This window comes from Tetrao urogallus (assembly GCF_951394365.1).
Source record: "Tetrao urogallus genome assembly, chromosome: 13".
Lineage (NCBI taxonomy): Eukaryota > Metazoa > Chordata > Aves > Galliformes > Phasianidae > Tetrao > Tetrao urogallus.
In genome coordinates, this window is record NC_136826.1 from 15,154,896 (window position 1) to 15,163,377 (window position 8,482).

Genomic DNA, 8,482 nt, shown 5'->3' on the forward strand with positions numbered 1-8,482 from the left:
AGTGCAGCAGTGGGGCTGGGAGGGCAGCACCTCCCTGGGGGGGAGGATGGCAAAAGGCAGCGCAGTGCCCACGGATCCCAGAGCAAAGCCCTGAGAGGTGCAGGTGAGCCCAGCAGGGCTGTGGCGACGGCTTTGGGAAAGGAACAAATGTCATTCCTGCACTAATCCGACAGCGAAACCATTCTCCCAAATCTCCCACTCGGCGCTGCTGCAGCTCCCCCCAGCCCTTCTGCAAAGCACTGAGTGGGGGTGGGGGGGATCGGGGGTGGGAACGGGACCGGTTTCAGTGAAACTCATGGATTTCTCAATGCGTGTTATCATTCACTGACATCACGAAACTCGTGGGCTTTGCCTTCACTCTCTTTCCAGTCGAGTATTTTCCCTGAGCGGAGAAAACTTTCACTAAAACAAAACTGCATTTCTCCCCTGTAAGGAGAGCAGAAACACGGTTCCCCTCCCAGCTTCCGTGGTCAGGGGCCATCGGTGGCTGCATTACATCTCCAGACCAACACAACGCACAGCTCTGGGCTGCCGTTCCATTGCCCCCCACCTGCCGCACCCAGGTGCCCCTGCATCCCCAGCTCACCCGTTCCCCTCCACCTGCAAACAGCCCCATTACCGCACCCACCCACTCCCACTCTCATTTAGGAGAGGCACTAATTAAGCACACCCTGGGTGGTCCCGCTCCCAGGGAGGGGCTGGAGGTACCGACCCTGGAGGTGTTGAACCGTGGAGGTGCGGCACTGAGGGACGCGTTTATGGGCGCGGTGAGACTGGGGATCAGAGAGGCCTTTTCCAGCCCTAACGATTCTACGCTCAGTCCATCCTCTGCCAACGGCACACGCCGACTTGTTCGTGATTGCGGGCACGTTGGTGCCCCAACCCCGCCGCGTGCGATGCTCCCGTTGGGCGCTCGGAGCCCGCACGTCCGAGGACGGCTCTGTGCAGCCCCACACTGCGGGGCAGTGCAGCCCGCGCTGTGTTTTCTCGTTCCCCAAACCCCGATTTCGGCTGCGATATTTTCGAATCGGCGGTTTTCTGCAGAAATCCGCCTTCGTGGCTGAAAGCCGCGAGGCAGAGCAGCGCTTTGTGCCTCCAGCAAACAGAGCGGGCAGCTGAAACTCGGGGGGGAAGAGAGAAGGGTCGGCGATTTTGCAGGAGGCTTTACAAACAAATAAACAAACAAACAAACAGCTTTGAAACGACCGTTATGGGGCAAATAACCGCTTTCTCCCCAGAACGGCCCACGCCCGGTGGGTAAAGGAGGGCGATGGCGCTGAGCATCAGCGGCGGCGGGTGCGCGCGATGCGGGGCTGCGATTGCGGGCAGCTCCGGCCGATGGATCAGAGAACGGCCCGAGCTGGAAGGAGCCCACGGAGCCGCTTTGTCAGCGATACTTTCTCCACCCCCCCGAAGGCCCGACCGCGGGGCGCAGTCCCGGCGCTCCCCGAACCGAAGGCACCGCACAGCCCCCCGCCTCCCCCCCCCCCCAGCGCGGCGGGTCGCACCCTCCGCCCCGCCCCTCCCCGCGCCCCCCCCGCTCCCAGCAGCCCTTGCAGACGCCTACAATGAAATTGGCGAAGTTTTTTCGGTTTCGGCGCCATTTTCGAGTGGACTCGGAGGTGAGGACGGAGGGCGGGCGGGGCGCCGGGGCCGGGGCGCTGCAGGGGGCCGCCCCAGCGCCGCTAAACGCTTCCCTTCCCCCCCCCCCTCACGGTGTGGTACGGCCCGGCCCAAGGGGCGGTTGGGGGGGGGGGGGGGGGAGAGGTTCGGGGGGGCACTGCGCGACGGTCCGAACGGCGTTGCAGGAGTGGGGATGGGAGCTGGGGAGGAGGAGGAAGAAGGGGGGGAGGTGGGGAAGAACAACGGCCCAACCGTCGTCGTCCCCCCCCCCCAGTGAGCACTTTGCGGAGTGGGGGAGGGAGATGGGGGGGGGGTGGAAGGCTGGGAAATTAAAAAAAAAAAAAAAAGGGAAAAAACGAAAAACCAAACTTTTATAAAGCACAAAGGGCAGAGGGGTGCGGTAACAGCGGGGCGGGGCCGAGCCCCCCGCACCCGCACGGACCGTTAAGGCGGGAGCGCGCCCGCGGCTCCGCGCCGCCACCGCGGGTACGGCCCCACGTGCGCGCGCCGCAGGTGTGAGCCGGGCGGGGTGCGGGTCCCTTTAAGAGCCCGTTCTGCACGTGGGGGAGGCGTTTTCTTTTCTTTTATTGATACCAGAAAGTTGAAGCCGTCGGGCTGATTGGAAATAACGGCAGCATATTGGCATTTTTCGCTTTTTTTTTTTTTTTTTTTTTTTTTTTTTTTTTTTTTTTTTTTTTGTAAAGCTGTTATTTTATCCGTGCAGGAAACGGGAACATCCTGCGGGCGGAGGGGTGGGGGGTTGGTTGGGGGGGAAGGGGGGGGGGGGGGGGTTGCGGCTGTGCGCTGCCCCGTGCTGCAGTGCCGCGGGGTTATCCTTCGTGCACCGCCGTCAGATCCATCGGTAGGACCGTATCGGAATGGGGCGGGGGGGGGCGGCGGGGGGGGGGGAGCGAAAATGAGAAGTGGAAAATGAGAACTGCCCGCCTTGGCGGACATCGCTGGAGTTTTAACGGAGCGGTCACACAGATGGGCTGGGGGGGGGGAGGGGGGAGAACGCGGTGCGGGGATTCCTGCGGCCCCACCCGGACGTCTCCCCCCCCCCCCCCCCCCCCCCCCCCCGGCTTCTCCGTGTCCTTCCCTCATGTGATTTCTCATTGCTGAGTCGTTGAGGCTTTGTGCAAAGTGCCCCCCCCCCTTTTTTTTTTTTTTCGTTGTTTGTGCCTTTGGAACGCAGACAGCTCGGCTGGGAGAGCTGTGATAGCTCCGGGTTGGGTCGGTGTGCTGTTTTATCCCTTCCCTGTGCTTAACCCATATAGGAAATGCTTAATGCTGACTTATTGCAGAGCTCACCCCGTGCTGCAGCGTGCGAGTAGAGGAGGGCGAGCGTGCACAACTGCTCCTCTATGGGATTCTCCTTTCCTTCCCCTCTTTCACATTTTTTTTTCCCCTTTCTTTTCTCCTTTTTCCCCTATTTATTTATTCATTTCTGGTTGGCGCTGGTGTTTTCAAGCCCCCCTTCATATCTCAGGGTGGCTCTATCTCAGGGCGTTGGGGCTGTGCTGTACTCCACAGCCCGAGTTGCTGTACTAGGAGGAGCTGCATTGCATTCATGCATTCGTGCACGTTCTGCTCCTCCCATTATATGGGGAATTCACTCCACAGGTGCTGTATGGAGCAAATCCCCCAATTCCAGTCCTGCAGTGCAAATTCTGGGGGGGGGGGGGAATATTCTCCATATTTAAGGCTGCTGGTGCAGCAAACGGCGTCTTGGTGGAGCTCTGTGTTTTCCCTTAATTGTGTGCCCACCCAACCCATTGTCACTGAAGTCCCAAACCCTTCTGAGCTCTCTGTGTTGCTTTCCAGCTCCCATGTGGTTGGAGGCACTGGCAGGAGGAGCTGTAGCCCACGGCCAGGTGAGGGCAGGTAAGTGCTGGGAGCCTGCAGCACTCGCATCCCCTCCCACACCTTTCACAGTGAGTGTAAGGCAGCTCACTGCTGTGACACGCAGAGCTCAGAGCCATTCTCCATCAGAAGCACACAGCACTCTCCCAGGTATGTATTTCCCACCTATCCCAGATTTCCAGCTTCTCTGCGAGCTGCTTGGTGGGCACGTGTTGAAAGCTTTGCAACAGTGTCCTGCACCTTGTCCAGCTACAACCAGGACTTTGCATTACTTAATATATTTATATAAGTGGATGCTACGACTGAGCTGGTTTGCTATTGCCTTTTTAACGTATTTTATTCTGTTTTCTCGAGCTGCTTGAAGAGATGGAAGCAGTGATCCTCCCCAGGTGCAGCCCTTCGCAGTGCTGTTGCCGAAGCAGAGCTGAAGCACTGCGGGGCTGCTCTGCTGCACCCCGGGTGGGTTTCCCTTCGGCTGTTGGCTCTTTACAGCACAGCAGTTGCACTTTGCAGAGCTGGAGCTGCTGCCATCAGCACAGAGGACATTGAAGTGATGGAAGAAATACTTTTTCTTTTTGCAAATATTGAATTGGCTGTTTCCAATAGGCTGGCACGGGCCGGGAGGGCTCTTGAAATCCCGTTCTTCAGTTTGCTAAAAGGGCAGAGCAGCACAGGGGCTGAGCTCCCTGTGGGACAGGCCTGGCTGCTGCCGTCGTTCTGCGCTGCTGTGACGTTGCTTTTTGGGAAAATGAATTGAAGGAAGTTGTCACATAACTGGGGGAAAAAAAGTCAAGAGGAAACAAAGAAGTGCGGGCTGTCTGCACAGGTCTGGGCGCTCTGTGCTGCAGCCTCAGCCTCTGCTCTGCACAGGGACTGATGGAGGGTCAGAGTACCTTTATTTTCTGGTTGCAGATGGTTTGTCCATTCTAAAGGTACATGAGCATCATATCAGCTTGAGGGAAAAAAAGCTTTTCTTCCTTTCCTTCCTTCTTTCCTCCTTTCTTTCTTTTTTCCTTCCCTTCCTTCCCTTCAGCAGTTTAAGGACACCCGAGGTTTTCCCTGCTAAGCTGTGCATTCAGCTGCTGACACTGTGATTCCTGGCCAACAGCTGATGCACCACAGCCCCTAAGGGAAGAAGGAAAGGCAGTGGATCATTCCCCCACAAGCTCTGGGGGTGCAGCTGTGCCATGTTGCAGCACTGTGGGTTTGGGGAGTGGGGTACTTCTGTCTGTTTGCACTGTGTAACTGCTTGTTCTTTGTAGTTGCAGGTTGATAGCACCTGGAAGGCAAAAAAAAAAAAAACCACAAACAAAAACAAACCAAATCAACACAAAAGTCCTGAGGTGGTAATGCATGCATGTTCATGTCTTCATGTAGAGCGTTCGTCGCTGCCTTATGTCATGATTTACAAATAATAATAATAATAACAATAATAATAACCAAAATACCATTTGGAATGCCAACATTCAGTGGGCTTTGAGGAGATGTAGCAGCACATCATGGTTTGTAGGGACAAGGAGATACAGACCATTCTGGGCTGCCTCATTACCTCAAGGATAAGACAAGAAAGTGAGCTTCTGGTTATCATAGGGGTGGAGGCTGACGTGTCCCCATAGCCCTTAGCTCAGGAGCACGGGGATGTGCAGGTACACCTGTCCGTGGGGTGGCCGTGCAGGAAGGGCTCTGCTCCTCCTGTGCTCTTTGTGTCCATCCCGGGTGGAGCAGTGCCTCCAGAGCAATATTGCTCCACGTTCAGCCTTTTCCCAGCCCCCTCTGATTTGGGGGGTGGAGATACCGGGGGATTGAAGGCTGTGGGGAGATGCACGGGGCTGGAGAGCTGTCAGCAGTGCTCTAGCAGCACGTAAATACTGGAGTGGGGGATCGCCTGTTGCTCTCCAGTATTGCATTGCTGCTTTAGTGAGGCTGGAAATCAGTCCCTGGCACCTGGGGGTTCTGTGCTGCAGGGGGTGGGGGGGAACCTATCTCCAGCACCAATAAATCACAGTGAGTAACGAGGGCCTGGTGTCATTAATGGGGTCAGGACTCTGGCATGGGGGACCGAGCCCTTCCCCAGCATCCTGGGTGGGAAATGAGGTTCTGGGGAGGTGGTGGGAGCTGGAGGTAGGGTAAGAGGCAAGTGCTCTGCCCTTGGCATCTCCCATGCTGAACTACCCAGTTCTGGTGGCAGCAAAGGGGCACCTGTGGGCTGAAGGCTGCTTCCCTTGGGGCTGCACCGCACTACTGGGACATCAGGGGACATCCATCCTCTGCAGCAGCAATGAATCTACACATCTTGCAGGTGATGGTGCCTCACTGGCAGCCCCAGTCCTATGCTGTGCTGGGGGTTCTGGTGGCTGGCTGTCCCACAGCAGTGGGTTTTCAACTGTTTCCTGCAATTACTGAATCCCAGTCTAGTTGTGGGGCAGGAGGGTGGTGGGGAAATGTCCCCTCACTGCTTCGTGGCTCAGGTGTGGCCCAGCAGCACGGAAGGTGAGCATTTCTGCATTTCTATACTTTATTTTGCAAGTTTTACATCAGTTTTTTGTTTGTTTTTTTTTTAATGCTTTAAAAATTTTGCATCATCATTTTATGTGTAGAGGCAGAGAGTCTGAAACCAGACTTGCTGTGTTGCAGACCACAAAGGCACAGGGGCACAAGGAGGTGGTGTGGGACTGCTTCCTGCCCGCAGAATGCACAGGGAGAGTCACAGGTAGAGGTGGGGGTGCCTTGAACCACAACTGCCCTGAGCAGCAGTGCCATTCCCTGCACAACAGCAGCTCCTGCAGCTACTAGTAAGTATTCAAGAGTAATTCAAGGCTGCACAGACCCTTGCTTCTTTGAATTCTCTAATCCAGGACTTCTCTTTAACACAAAACCACCCCCCAAAAGGAACCACCAGCACAATTATCATACAAGCTTTCTCTCACCCCTCCAAGCTCAGCCTGGAGCACCTGTGATTCAGATCACTGCAAGTTTAAAGCAAGATTTTCTCGGTGCTTTCATAATACTTTAACAATTGCTCTTCTGCAAGGCCAGCCCCCCAGGCTGCACAGCTCCAGCACCCTTTCCTTGCTCCAACAAACCCCCTGTTGTAACACCCATCCTCTCCAGCCTCTCCCACATCACAGCATTTGAGTAACATCCTACACCAAGGCAGGAAAACATTGCAAAGCAAAAACTCGTGTCAGGGTTTAGTCCTAAAAGATATGAGCAAGTCTCACTGTTTCATTGTGTTTCATGTACTTTTACGCCCCCTTTTGAGTGCAATATCCAGATGCCATCAATTATTCCAGAACGCAGTGATGCAGGAACTATGCAGAGGTTGGAGAGAACATTGCTTTCTGTAATGAGGCCTTCATTCCAATGAAAACTCAAATGGATGTCATAATTCTAAAGAGGGTTTGTAGTTTTCTGTGTTGCTTTTTGTGCTTCCTCTCCTCAGCCAAGCACCACCTGCTGAAAGGAAGTTCCTGAGCACAGCACAGTTCTCCACACGCACACATTCAGAAATGGAATCAGCCTACGTAGTGCCATTAGAAAAGCTCTTTGGAACATTAACCATAACATGAACAAAAGTAAATTACAATTGTGAGCAGTGTTATTTTTCTTACTGATCTGCAACTAGATCTCCAGCACACTGATCATTACACAATTACATGGTGTAAGTTACTCACGTTTTAGGGCTGCCATTAAGTGCCACAGTTGCAACTGAACACACCAAGGGCAGACAGTGCTGCAAGGTGCTTGGAATGTAAAAAAATACTACTCAAAAACCAGGAAACACCTTGCAGAACAGATGACAAATGCTTCATTATGTACCAAGCACTGCCAGCACCAAATCCCAGCACGCAGTGAGTCCATGTGCAAGCACACCAACTGCATAAGCAAAGGACAGAGCAGCACAGCAGAAGGAAAGGTGTGCACTGCCATGGTTAGCATTGCAACAACACAAGATGTGAATAAAAGCAGGTACTTACAAATTGGCTGGGTTCTCTCTCCCTGGTATGTGTTTAATGAAGGAATATCTGTCACTCTTCACTGTTGCCAAAACAGGAGAAGGGACAGCACTCAGAACGTTCTCTCTGAAATCCAGTTTGGTTACAGCATATGCCAGCCTTCCTAAAGCTTTCCCTCAGGCCTTCATCATCTCCCATAGACAGCACTGTACTGACAGAAAGCTCTGCAGAGGTAACAAACGTGGAGCCTGCCTTCACTGCCAGAAGCACTGATGAAATACGCTGCTGAGAAGAGAATCTGGAGAGTACCTCAATATACACAGTGAGTGGCATAGATGTGTGGGGGGTATTTTAAAGAGAGAGCCTTTATTTAAAGTACTTTGCTTTGTAGTTCTTAGAAAGTAAACATTACAATACTTTTTCTTCTTTTTTTCCCACAAATATATTAAAACTGTTTAAATTTAAAAGGCAATTTCACTGTCTGATGGATATTTTTAAAGAAAAAATCTGAAAGAAACAGGCAGCTCAACTAAAACTAGACTTCAAACATTCTGTCATTCCATCTCAAAAAAAGAAAAAAAAAAAAAAAAAAGAAAAGACATTGTTTTTTACCCAGACTCCTTTTTACAGCAATAAGGCAACTCCAGGAGGTGTCAGTGGCTCCCTGGAGATTACAGATACTGTAACTGGCTGCTTCTCATGTTCCATAACACCCAAAGGTGCAACTATCCTTTAATCACAATCACATTTGTGAATTAAAATATAAAACTTAAATTACAGCTTTTTAAAAATATTACTAATAGACTTCCCTATCATAAAATGTTTTACATTTACAGTACTCGAACTATTTCAGTTCTGGGTTGATGAGGTTTAAGCAATTTACCACTGCAAGAGTTAGACTCTGGAGCTCACGAACAGCACAACCCAACCAGGGGCAGCAATAGTCGGTAGAGTCATAGTGCAAATCAAAATAAGGAGTGCAGAACTGCACTGGTTGTTTACATTTCTATAATATAAATGAACAAGACGAGATTCTGATA